General features: G+C 48.2%; 1 protein-coding gene across 1 annotated transcript in view; it reads right to left on the bottom strand.

The window, feature by feature from the left end:
* Nucleotides 1-14,110, bottom strand: part of LOC126249633 (polyamine-transporting ATPase 13A3-like) — a 264,428-nt gene that overhangs the window by 108,568 nt on the left and 141,750 nt on the right. The gene's annotated exons all lie outside the window — the stretch shown is intronic.

Raw genomic sequence — 14,110 nt, 5'->3', positions numbered from 1 at the left:
TGCGGGAGAGAGTAGTGTTCACCCGCACCCTAAATGTGCGCTCTGCCATAAATTCGCGAAGAAAAAGGGGCAGCCGGCCTCGAAAGCCCCATGAGAACAGTGTGCGGAGGATGCCTGTCCTCCAACAGGTATCGTATGCTCTCTCCAGATCAAAAAATATTGCTACCGTTTGGCGTTTCCGGAGAAAATTGTTCATGATATAAGTGGAGAGAGCAACAAGATGGTCAACTGCAGAACGATGCTTTCGGAATCCGCATTGGGCAGGTGTTAAAAGACTGCGGGATTCCAGCCACCACGCTAAACGGTAATTCACCATACGCTCCAAAACCTTACAGACGCTACTCGTGAGAGAAATGGGGCGATAGCTAGAGGGGAGATGTTTGTCCTTTCCAGGTTTCGGAACAGGAACGACGATAGCTTCCCGCCATCGTCTGGGAAAAGTACTGTCAGTCCAAATTCGATTATAAAGGCGAAGGAGGTAACGCAGACTATGGGTTGATAAATGTAGCAACATTTGGACGTGGATACCATCTGGTCCTGGGGCGGAGGAGCGAGAAGAAGAGAGTGCATGTTGGAGTTCCCGCAAGGAGAAAACAGTATTGTAGCTTTCGCGATTTTGAGAGGAGAAAGCAAGAGGTCGCACTTCCGCTGCACGTTTCTTTGGGAGAAACGCTGGCGGGTAATTTGAAGAGCTCGAAATCTCGGAAAAGTGCTGACCCAACGAGTTAGAAATTGCGACGGGGTCCACTAATGTGTCATGCGCGACAGTGAGCCCAGAGACCGGGGAGAAACCAGGCGCGCCTGAGAACCGTCGAAGCCGACTCCAAACTTCCGAGGAGGGAGTGAAGGTGTTAAATGAGCTAATAAAGAATTTCCAGCTTGCCTTCTTGCTATCGCGGATGACACGACGGCATCGCGCTCGGAGCTGCTTATAGCGGATACAGTTGGCCAAAGTAGGATGGTGGCGGAAAACGCGGAGAGCACGTCGCCGCTCACGTAGTGCATCACAGCATGCCTCGTTCCACCAAGGAACTGGAGGGGCACCGGGGCAATTCGGATGTGCGTGGTATTGAATGTTCCGCAGCTGTAAGAATAACATCGGTAATATGTGTCACCTCATCGTCGACGCTGGGGAAGTGACGGTCATCGAATGTCGCTAGAGACGAAAAAAGTGTCCAATCGGCTTGAGCAAACTTCCAGCGTCGCGGGCGCATATATGGCTGTTGAGGCTGCAGTCTAAGGACACATGGAAAGTGGTCACTCGAGTGTGTATCATCAAGGGCGAACCATTCGAAGCGCCGAGCTAGTGGAACAGTACCGACCACAAGGTCCAAATGAGATAAATTTGCCGTGGAGGCAGACAAAAACGTAGGGACCCCAGTGTTGAGGCAAACTAGATCTGCTTGGTGGAAGACGTCTAGCAATAGTGAGCCACGTGGACAAGGATGTGGAGATCCCCAAAGCGGGTGGTGGGCATTGAAGTCCCCAACCAGCAAATATGGGGGTGGAAGCTGACCAAGAAGATGAAGGAGATCAGCTCGTGCCATTGGTGTGGACGATGGAATGTATACAGTACAAAGAGAGAACGTGTATCCGGAAAGGGAAAGACGGACGGCGACCGCTTGGAAGGAAGTGTTTAAATGGATTGGGTGATAATGGAGAGTTTCATGGAGAAGAATCATGAGTCCTCCATGTGCTGGAGTGCCTTCAACAGAGGGGAGATCATATCGGACGGACTGAAAATGAGGGAGAACAAAGCGGTCATGGGGACGCAGCTTTGTTTCCTGAAGACAAAAGATGACCGGCGAGTAGTATTTTAAGAGGATCGACAATTCATCCCGATTGGCTCGAATACCGCGGATATTCCAGTGGATAATGGACATAGGGTGAACTGGAAATGGAGGAATGTGACCAAGGTCGCTGTCAACTCAACGACTGCTCTGAGCTTGCGACCGACAGCACGGAATGGCATTCAGCCGAAGGCAGAAGATCCTGATCCATAGGTTGGTCAGGAGCAGCTCCTGCCACCAGCGACCGGCCGGTTGATCGGCCGCCAGCAGTGCGCCTCGGCGACACAGAAGACGGCCGAGGGCGACTTCCGCCAGGTGGTGCTGTAGATGGGACACGCCTTGGCGGAGAAGGAGAGGAACTGGGTTTCTTTGTAGCCTTCTTGGAAGTATGATGTTTAGAGGAAGGAGGAACCGATGGTTGCGAAGTTGCCGTACGTAAAAACTCTTCACGAGTATGCTCTTTTTTCGAAGTCTTGGTGTCTGACTTTTGGGCTCGAGATTTAGCAGAACTCGACGAAGGGTGAACCGGAGAGTGGGCAGGCGAAAGTGGTGAGGTTGAACGGGCGATCTTTGCGCTGGCCGATCTGACGACCGTGGCACTAAAGGTGAGGTCGCAAGTCTGCGTGGCCGCCTCCTTTGTTCGCCGAGGAGAAGCAAGGACAGTGCTGTATTTTCCTTTCTGAGGCATGGTGGGCTGTCGACTGGCAAATAATTTTCGAGCAGCAAAGGTCGACACCTTTTCCTTTACTCGAATTTCCTGGATGAGCTTTTCGTCCTTAAAAACGGGACAATCTCGAGAGGAAGCGGCGTGGTCACCCATACAGTTGATGCAGCGAGGGGATGGAGGTGGACAAGCACCCTCATGGGCATCCCTGCCACACGTAACACATTTGGCCGGATTGGAACAGGACTGGCTGGTGTGATTGAACCACTGGCACCGATAGCAACGCGTAGGGTTCGGGACGTAAGGGCGAACGGAAATTATCTCATAGCCGGCTTTGATTTTCGATGGTAGTTGAACTTTGTCAAATGTCAAGAAGACAGTGCGGGTTGGAATGATGTTCGTGTCAACCCTTTTCATAATCCTATGAACAGCCGTTACGCCCTGGTCAGACAGGTAGTGCTGAATTTCTTCGTCAGACAGTCCATCGAGGGAGCGTGTATAAACGACTCCACGCGAGGAATTTAAGGTACGGTGCGGTTCCACCCGGACAGGGAAGGTGTGTAGTAGTGACGTACGCAGCAATTTTTGTGCCTGGAGGGCACTGACTGTTTCTAACAACAGGGTGCCATTCCGTAATCTGAACAAGACTTTACAGGACCTGCAATTGCGTCGACACCTTTCTGAATAATGAAAGGGTTGACCGTGGAGAAGTCGTGACCTTCGTCAGACCGAGAAACAACAAGGAACTGTGGCAACGATGGAAGAACTGACTGTGGTTGAGACTCAGTGAACTTACGTTTGTGAGCAGACATAGTGGAAGGTGAGGAAACCATTGCGGAAGAATCCCCCATGATTACCGGCGTCTCCGATGGCGCGCTCCTCCCTTGTGGGGGCCCTCTCTGAGGGCACTCCCGCCTTAGGTGATTGTTCACACCTCAGGTCACACCTCCCGACAAACGGACGGAGGGACCAATCGGCACTTTTGGAAGGTATCAGCTCGGGTAATCACCCCTCCCTGGGCCTGGCCGTTACCAGGGGGTACGTACGTGTCCTACCTGTCTACCCGGGGCGGGGAATTACGCGTTACCCCGTCACCGGCTACGCATGGAAGTGCGTGGGTTGGCCTTCAGACACGCACAGGGAGGAAGAAAGAGAAAGGGAAAGGAAAGAAGAGAGGTCTCAAACGCCGCAGCGGAGAAGGTAGAGAGAAGAGGTAAGGAAAAGAGAAGGACAAAGGAAGGATGAAGACTTACAAGCAAGGAAGGAAGGCGAAGAATGTAGTATATTTACAAGCGTCCGTCTCCGGACGTAGGCACAAACCATAACCCTAGAGAAAGGGAAAGAAAGAGCCAGAGGTGAAGGGGGGGGGGGGCGAAGATGGGGGATGGGGAAGGATGCGGAAAGGGAAGGTATGCAGCCCGGAAAGGAAGGAAGGCCACATCAGCTCGGGGCCCCGTGCTCGCTAAGCACGTATCCACAATAGAGTTGTGGATCCCCTGGGGGGACTGAGCAGTACTGAATGCAGGCTTGAGCACCAAGTGTAAAATTGGCATCACTGTTGTCAACAGCAAGTACTGTGAATGAATGGAACAAGTTTGTTTCCAAACAAGACACACAGTGCATAAAGTCAACATCTGCACAGTCGTGCAGATATTTTCAATGCAATACTGGTATATGGGGTAAGAAATCAAACAAAATGTAATTAATCTGTAATGAGCCACCAGAGACCACGGGTCCCTTATATCAAAATACTTGGAAAAAAAATCCGTGAAGAATCTCTAAAATTTTGTGGTGGGGTTCTGGTTCATCATGTACATTGAAAAAAAAATTAACTGGTATGAAACTTTACACTGTGTATTCAGCACTATCTATTGATTCCTTACAATGCAGCAGCACTACTGATACTGCACAACTACAGATATCCATGCAGCCATTGGATATCACTCACCAGGAGGCAGCACGCTACCATGTGGGAAAAAGGCAAAGATTTCATAGAGCATGATCAATCATTGTGTACCACAGATAAAAGACATGCAGCAAAGCACACCAGCCACTTGTGTTGCTATGCTTGCTCACTGCCTGCCTCTGAGATTGCTTTAACAATGACAAAGACTGCTACACTGCTCCAGCTTTATTCACACACTCTACTTGGATTAATGGCGATTGTGCTACTGACAAATCTAGGCTAAAAACAGGTTTTCAATGAGAACAGATTCTCATTACTCTGCTGAGTGACAATCAGCAGTAGCTGACCGAGACAGACACAAAAACAGGGAAGTAACCGATATTGTGTCATTTACGAGTTCCTAACAACGAGCAAATTTTATTGTATCATCTGTGTGCTTTAATAGTGTATTTTCTTGAGTTTCTGCATGTAAATTTAATATCCAATAGCCACAGTTGTCGCGTTTTCGTCTGCGTCGGAATGTAAACTGATTTTGTGACATATTACAAGTTCCTAATCAGGGGCAAATTATTTCGTTTCACCTGAGTGCTTCGGTAGTTAGGTTTTAGAAGATCTGCATATTACTAGACACAGTTTGTGCATTTCCATCAGGGTCTAGAGCTGTGCATCATGTGCCGATAGTCCATTTATCTGCATAGATTAGTTTTCCACGGTCTTTAGTATGGACAGGGACTGCGATTGTTGTGTGCGGATGTGAGCCGAGTTGGTGACACTTCACTCTCAGCTTCAGGCTGTGATGGCTTCGGTTACACAGCTTGAGGCTGCAGTGGATGGGCACCACTGTTGTGAGCCGGCCGTGGGGATCCAACGGACGTTCAGCATGTCAGAGTCCTCCGATCGGTCCTCACTGGTGGCCAACCCAGTTACTGCTCGCACTGAGGCTGATCCTTCACCTGTGGTAGAGTGGGAGGTCACTCCGGGGCGAAGCAGGCGGCGAAAGACTTCCCAGGCAGCCGCACGTAAGACCTCCCCGGTTTGTCTGACAAACAGGTTCCAGGTGCTGTCTGTGACTGACACTGTCGGTGAGCCAGATGCTGTCGCCTATCCTGTTTCAGAGGAAGCCACTCAGCCTGCAAGATCCAGGCAATCACAGAGGGTGGGATTATTGGTAGTTGGGAGCTCCTTAGGGACTTGGCTGACAAGAAGGGTAAGAAAACCAATGTGCACTCTGTTTGCATACTGGGTGGAGTCATTCCAGATGTGGAAAGGGTCCTCCCGGATGCCATGAACAGCACAGGGTGCAGCCAACTGCAGGTGGTTGCCCACGTCACTACCAATGATGTGTGTCACTTTGGACCAGAAGAGATTTCTCTGGTTTCGAGCGGCTAACAGAAGTGGTAAAGGCTGCCAGTCTTGCTTGCAAGATGAAAGCAGAGCTGACCATTTGAAGCATAGTCGACAGGACCGATTGCGGACCTCTGGTACAGAGCTGAGTGGAGGGTCTGAATCAGAGGCTCAGACAGTTCTGTGACCATGTAGGCTGCAGATTTGTCGACTTGCGCCAAAGGGTGGTTGGGTTTCAGGTTTTGCTGAATAGGTCAGGTGTCCACTATATGCAGGAGGTGGTTACACGGGTAGCAGGGGCCGTGTGGCATGGACTGGGCAGTTTTTTAGGTTAGAGGGTCTTGGGAAAACACAAGAAAGGCTTCAGTCACAAAGGGTGCAGGCTAAACACAAGAAGAACGTAGATACAGGAACCATTGGTATAAGAGTTGTAAATTGTCGTAGCTATATTGGGATAGTGCCAGAGCTCCAAGCGCTAATAGAAAGCACTGATGCTCAAATCGTTATAGGCACTGAAAGCTGGCTAAAGCCGGATATAAGCTCAGTTGAAATTTTTGCGAAGAACCTAACGGTGTTCTGAAAGGATAGGCTAAACACTGTTGGCGATGGCGTGTTTGTTGGTGTCAGAAGTAGAAACTTCCTATGAGTTAGTATGGGCAGAGGTCATTCTTGGCAACTGGAATAAAATAATAACTGGATCCTTTTACCGACCTCCCAATTCAGATGATACAGTTGCTGAAAGGTTCAAAGAAAACTTGAGTTTGATTTCTAATACCTACACGACTCATACGATAATAGTTGGTGGTGCCTTTAATTTACCCTCAATATGTTGGTAAAAATACATGTGTAATTCTGGAGGTACGCATAAAATATCATCCGAAATTGTGCTAAACACATTCTCTGAAAAGTATTTCGAGCAGTTAGTTCATGAGCCCATGCAAATAGTAAACAGTTGTGAAAACACACTTGACCTCTTAGCAACAAATAATCCTCAGTTAATAACGAGCATCACAACCGATTCAGGGATTAGTGAACATAGGGCTGTCGTAGCAAGATTGAATATTGTAATCCCCAAATCCTCGAAAAATAAGGGAAAAATATACCTACTGAAAAAGCATATAAAAATTCACTTGATGCCTTCCTGCGAGAGAATCTCCACTCATTCCAAATTAATACTATAAGTATAGACCAAATGTGGCTTAAATTCAAAGAAATAGTATCGGCAGCAATTGAGAGATTTATACCAAATAAATTAACAAACGACGGAGCTGATCCTCCTTGGTACACAAAACGGGTTAGAACACTATTTCAGAAACAACGAAACAAACATGCCAAATTTAAAAAGACGCAAAATTCCCAAGATTGGCGATCTTTTACAGAAGCTCGAAATTAAGCATGGACTTCAATGCGAGATGCCTATAACAGTTTCCACAATGAAACTTTGTCTCGAAACCTGGCAGAAAATCCAAAGAGATTCTGGTCGTATGTGAAGCATGTTAGCAGCAAGGAACAATCAATGCCTTCTCTGCATGATAGAAATGGAGATATTATCGAAGACAGTGCTGCCAAAGCAGAGTTACAAAACATAGCCTTCTGAAATGCCTTCACAAAAGAAGATGAAGTAAATATTCCAGAATTCGAATCGAGGACAGCTGCCAACGTGAGTAACGTAGAAGTAACTATCCTCTGAGTAGTGAAGCAACTTAAATCACTTTATAAAAGCAAGTCTTCTGGCCCAGACTGTATACCAATTAGGTTCCTTTCGGAGTATGCTGATGCAGTAGCCCCATACTTAACAATAATAATATTTAACCGTTCGCTCGATGACAGATCCATACCCAAGACTGGAAAGTTGCACAGGTCACACCAATATTCAAGAAAGGTAGGAGGAGTAATCCACTAAATTACAGGCCCATATCATTAAGGTGGATATGCAGCAGGATTCTAGAACATATATTGTACAAAATTGTTGAGGCTTTCGTGGCCACTTGTTGACAAACTGCCTATTGGCTTCTGTCTCGGGTTCTTCGGCCGACGTTCATCTAATGATTTTTCTGACGTTTCGCCAGCACGAGTGGCTGGCATTGTCAAAGCTTCACCCTCCATTGCTGGTGGTGAACTGGAGCCGAGCTCGCGGGCGCAGACTATATGTACCTGGCGCGCCAACGTCCGAGGGCTTCTCCGCGGTCATTTCCGGTGCGGTTCTCCTCTTGCTACCTGCGACGGTCGTTCGCTGCAGTACGGGAAGCCAGGATCCGTTGACCTTAAGGCTTTCCTCTTTCTTGTTCAAACTGTTCGCGTGTTTTTGTATTTCTACAGCTTCTCTGAACAAGCGCGTGTGATAGTGGTTCTCTACAGCCAGAACTTCCGTGTCGGCGAATTTTATTACGTGGTCGGTCTCATTCAGTGCGTGTTCTGCCACGGCCGATTTCTCCACCTGCCCCAACCTGCAATGTCGTTTATGCTCCTTGATCCTGGTGTTAATGGATCGTCCAGTCATCCCGACATAAACTTTTCCGCATGTGCATGGTATGCGGTATATTCCCGACATTGAAAGTGGGTCTCTTTTCTCCTTCGCCGATCTAAGACACTCTTTGATCTTCCTTGTCGGTTTGAAGATCGTCTTTACGCCATGTTTGCGCAATATACGGCCGATTCTGTCCGTCACTCTGGGAATGTATGGCAGAAAGGCCGTACCCGACATTTCTTTTTCTGGTTCCTTACTCCGCCGAGTGTTTGGCTCAGTTACACTTCTAATATAATTTGTGGAGTACCCATTGCTCCTCAGGACTGTTTCCAGGTGTTGCAGCTCACATATTCGTCCTGCTCTCGTTACGAGCGTACTAATCATGCCCCTTTTCTGGCTCGGGTGGTGGTTTGACAGTTTGTGCAGGTATCGGTCCGTGTGAGTCGGTTTTCGATACACGCTGTGTCCCAGGTTTTCGCCGTCCCTTGTGACCAGCACATCTAGAAATGGCAGTTTCTTGTCCTTTTCTACTTCCATGGTAAATGTTATGTTGGCATGGAGGCTGTTCAAGTGTCTTAGGAAGTCACCGAGCTGTTCTTCACCATGGCTCCACACCACGAAAGTATCATCGACGTACCTGTACCACACCTTAGGTTTGCAAGTGGCCGAGTCCAGTGCCTGTGCTTCGAATTGTTCCATGAATAAGTTGGCCACCACTGGACTGAGAGGACTACCCATGGCGACGCCTTCCAGCTGTTCGTAGAAGTCGCCATTCCACGTGAAATAGCTCGTGGTGAGACATGCATGGAAGAGCTTTCTGATGTCTAGCGGGAAAATGGAACCGATGTGCTCCAGAGCGTCACTGAGTGGCACTTTCGTAAATAACGAAACAACATCAAAGCTGACCAGGATGTCGTTTGGTGCAAGTTTCAGTTTCTTCAGCTTCTCAATGAAATGTCCTGAGTCCTTAATGTATGTGTCGGTCTTCCCCACGTGTGGTTGGAGCAGAGAGGCCAAGTGTTTTGCCAGCTTATATGTCGGTGATCCAGGAGCGCTAACGATCGGTCTCAGTGGAACGTTGTTCTTATGGATCTTGGGTAATCCATACAGCCGAGGTGGTAGGGCTTCTGTGTTGCGCAGGTTTCTCTGTATGTCCGCCGGCAGAGAAGACGCCTTGATCAATCGATTCGTATTCCGTGTGATACGTTGCGTCGGATCTGCGCTTAGTTTTCGGTACGTCGTCGGATCTAATAGGTCTCGGATCTTTTGCTCATAATCTTCGGTCTTCATTACGACGGTCGCATTCCCCTTATCGGCAGGCAGTACCAATATACTCTTGTCGGCGTTGAGATTCTTAATGGCTTGTACCTCTTCTTTCTTCAGGTTGCAAGCTGGCGGTTTTGCTCGGCGCAGTATCCTGGCTGTTTCCGTGCGTATTTCCTCTGCCCTTTCACAAGGAAGGGCACGAATGGCTGCTTCGGTGTTGGCAATGATGTCCTCCATAGGTATGGTTCTCGGGATGATAGCGAAATTCCCTCCTTTTTGAAGAACAGACACTTCCGCTTCGGTCAATTGTCGTTCAGTGAGGTTGACCACTGTGTGTGACATGTCGGGAGTCGCCTTGTCGGTCTGCTTCCGGCATCTTTCAAACTTTTTCTTCTGTCGCTCGGTGCAGCGCTCGAGTTCGTTCTGCATGCTCCTGTGAGTGATGCTGTCGATCTTGTCCCAGTCGTCTCGATGCATTCTGCTACTTAGTTGATAGAAAATGTCCAGAAGTTCCTGATCCGTTCTTGCCAAGTCTCTCCGTGTTGTATGTATTCGCTCACGAAGAAAAGCTCGTTCCATTCCGTCGTAGATACGATGTGCTTGGGCGGTGGTGAATAGGCGCTTGCATCTCAAGAACTTCGGTGTAGCACATTCATCTCGGCACCGTGACAGAAAGGCGAGAGAGGACATCAGTCGCGCTTTCTTCTTCCGTCGTTGGTCAAGGCGTCGGTACAATCTGCAAATCTCCTCCCCGTAGAGGCGTAATACAAAATTGTTGAGGCTTTCGTGGCCACTTGTTGACAAACCGCACCGGAAATGACCGCGGAGAAGCCCTCTGACGTTGGCGCGCCAGGTACATATAGTCTGCGCCCGCGAGCTCGGCTCCAGTTCACCACCAGCAATGGAGGGTGAAGCTTTGACAATGCCAGCCACTCGTGCTGGCGAAACGTCAGAAAAATCATTAGATGAACGTCGGCCGAAGAACCCGAGACAGAAGCCAATAGGCAGTTTGTCAACAAGTGGCCACGAAAGCCTCAACAATTTTGTATTACGCCTCTACGGGGAGGAGATTTGCAGATTGTACCGACGCCTTGACCAACGACGGAAGAAGAAAGCGCGACTGATGTCCTCTCTCGCCTTTCTGTCACGGTGCCGAGATGAATGTGCTACACCGAAGTTCTTGAGATGCAAGCACCTATTCACCACCGCCCAAGCACATCGTATCTACGACAGAATGGAACGAGCTTTTCTTCGTGAGCGAATACATACAACACGGAGAGACTTGGCAAGAACGGATCAGGAACTTCTGGACATTTTCTATCAACTAAGTAGCAGAATGCATCGAGACGACTGGGACAAGATCGACAGCATCACTCACAGGAGCATGCAGAACGAACTCGAGCGCTGCACCGAGCGACAGAAGAAAAAGTTTGAAAGATGCCGGAAGCAGACCGACAAGGCGACTCCCGACATGTCACACACAGTGGTCAACCTCACTGAACGACAATTGACCGAAGCGGAAGTGTCTGTTCTTCAAAAAGGAGGGAATTTCGCTATCATCCCGAGAACCATACCTATGGAGGACATCATTGCCAACACCGAAGCAGCCATTCGTGCCCTTCCTTGTGAAAGGGCAGAGGAAATACGCACGGAAACAGCCAGGATACTGCGCCGAGCAAAACCGCCAGCTTGCAACCTGAAGAAAGAAGAGGTACAAGCCATTAAGAATCTCAACGCCGACAAGAGTATATTGGTACTGCCTGCCGATAAGGGGAATGCGACCGTCGTAATGAAGACCGAAGATTATGAGCAAAAGATCCGAGACCTATTAGATCCGACGACGTACCGAAAACTAAGCGCAGATCCGACGCAACGTATCACACGGAATACGAATCGATTGATCAAGGCGTCTTCTCTGCCGGCGGACATACAGAGAAACCTGCGCAACACAGAAGCCCTACCACCTCGGCTGTATGGATTACCCAAGATCCATAAGAACAACGTTCCACTGAGACCGATCGTTAGCGCTCCTGGATCACCGACATATAAGCTGGCAAAACACTTGGCCTCTCTGCTCCAACCACACGTGGGGAAGACCGACACATACATTAAGGACTCAGGACATTTCATTGAGAAGCTGAAGAAACTGAAACTTGCACCAAACGACATCCTGGTCAGCTTTGATGTTGTTTCGTTATTTACGAAAGTGCCACTCAGTGACGCTCTGGAGCACATCGGTTCCATTTTCCCGCTAGACATCAGAAAGCTCTTCCATGCATGTCTCACCACGAGCTATTTCACGTGGAATGGCGACTTCTACGAACAGCTGGAAGGCGTCGCCATGGGTAGTCCTCTCAGTCCAGTGGTGGCCAACTTATTCATGGAACAATTCGAAGCACAGGCACTGGACTCGGCCACTTGCAAACCTAAGGTGTGGTACAGGTACGTCGATGATACTTTCGTGGTGTGGAGCCATGGTGAAGAACAGCTCGGTGACTTCCTAAGACACTTGAACAGCCTCCATGCCAACATAACATTTACCATGGAAGTAGAAAAGGACAAGAAACTGCCATTTCTAGATGTGCTGGTCACAAGGGACGGCGAAAACCTGGGACACAGCGTGTATCGAAAACCGACTCACACGGACCGATACCTGCACAAACTGTCAAACCACCACCCGAGCCAGAAAAGGGGCATGATTAGTACGCTCGTAACGAGAGCAGGACGAATATGTGAGCCGCAACACCTCAAACGAGAAATGCAACACCTGGAAACAGTCCTGAGGAGCAATGGGTACTCCACAAATTATATTAGAAGTGTAACTGAGCCAAACACTCGGCGGAGTAAGGAACCAGAAAAAGAAATGTCGGGTACGGCCTTTCTGCCATACATTCCCAGAGTGACGGACAGAATCGGCCGTATATTGCGCAAACATGGCGTAAAGACGATCTTCAAACCGACAAGGAAGATCAAAGAGTGTCTTAGATCGGCGAAGGAGAAAAGAGACCCACTTTCAATGTCGGGAATATACCGCATACCATGCACATGCGGAAAAGTTTATGTCGGGATGACTGGACGATCCATTAACACCAGGATCAAGGAGCATAAACGACATTGCAGGTTGGGGCAGGTGGAGAAATCGGCCGTGGCAGAACACGCACTGAATGAGACCGACCACGTAATAAAATTCGCCGACACGGAAGTTCTGGCTGTAGAGAACCACTATCACACGCGCTTGTTCAGAGAAGCTGTAGAAATACAAAAACACGCGAACAGTTTGAACAAGAAAGAGGAAAGCCTTAAGGTCAACGGATCCTGGCTTCCCGTACTGCAGCGAACGACCGTCGCAGGTAGCAAGAGGAGAACCGCACCGGAAATGACCGCGGAGAAGCCCTCGGACGTTGGCGCGCCAGGTACATATAGTCTGCGCCCGCGAGCTCGGCTCCAGTTCACCACCAGCAATGGAGGGTGAAGCTTTGACAATGCCAGCCACTCGTGCTGGCGAAACGTCAGAAAAATCATTAGATGAACGTCGGCCGAAGAACCCGAGACAGAAGCCAATAGGCAGTTTGTCAACATATATTGTGTTTGAACATTATGAATTACCTAGAAGAAAACGGTCTATTGACACACAGTCAACATGAGTTTAGAAAGCATCGTTCCTGTGAAACACAACTAGCTCTTTATTCACATGAAGTGTTGAGTGCTATTGACAAGGGATTTCAGATCGATTCCGTATTTCTGGATTTCCGGAAGGCTTTTGACACTGTACCACACAAGCAGTTCATAGTGAAATTGCGTGCTTATGGAATATCGTCTCAGTTATGTGACTGGATTTGTGATTTCCTGTCAGAGAGGTCACAGTTTGTAATAATTGACGGAAAGTCATTGAGTAAAACAGAAGTGATTTCTGGCATTCCCCAAGGTAGTGTTATAGGCCCTTTGCTGTTCCTTATCTATATAAACGATTTTGGAGAATCTGAGCAGCCGTCTTTGGTTGTTTGCAGATGACACAGTCGTTTATCGACTAATAAAAATCACCAGAAGATCAAAACAAACTACAAAACAATTTAGAAAAGATATCTGAATGGTGCGAAAAGTGGCAATTGACCCTAAACACCGAAAAGTGTGAGGTCATCCACATGAGTACTAAAAGGAATTCGTTCAAGTTCGGTTACATGATAAATCAGTCTAATCTAAAAGCCGTAAATTCAACTAAATACCTAGGTATTACAATTACGAACAACTTAAATTTGTAGGAACAAACAGAAAATGTTGTGGGGAAGGCTAACCAAAGACTGCATTTTATTGGCAGGACACTTAGAAAACATAACAGACCTACTAGGGAGACTGCCTACACTACGCTTGTCCATCCTATTTTAGACTACTGCTGCCCTGTGTGGGATCCGTACCAGGTAGGACCGATGGACTACATCGAAAAAGTTCAAAGAAAGGCAGTACGTTTTGTATTATCGCAAAATATGGGAGAGAGTGTCACAGAAACGATAAAGGATTTGGGCTGGAAATCATTAAAAGATAGGCGTTTTTCATTGCAACAGAATCTTCTCACAAAATTCCAATCACCAACCTTCTCCTCCGAATGTGAAAATATTTTGTTGACACCGACCTACATAGGGAGGAATGACCACCACGATAAAATAAGGGAAATCAGA

The sequence above is a fragment of the Schistocerca nitens genome, chromosome 3 (assembly GCF_023898315.1).
Source record: "Schistocerca nitens isolate TAMUIC-IGC-003100 chromosome 3, iqSchNite1.1, whole genome shotgun sequence".
NCBI lineage: Eukaryota > Metazoa > Arthropoda > Insecta > Orthoptera > Acrididae > Schistocerca > Schistocerca nitens.
This window is presented reverse-complemented; position numbering and strand designations above follow the sequence as displayed.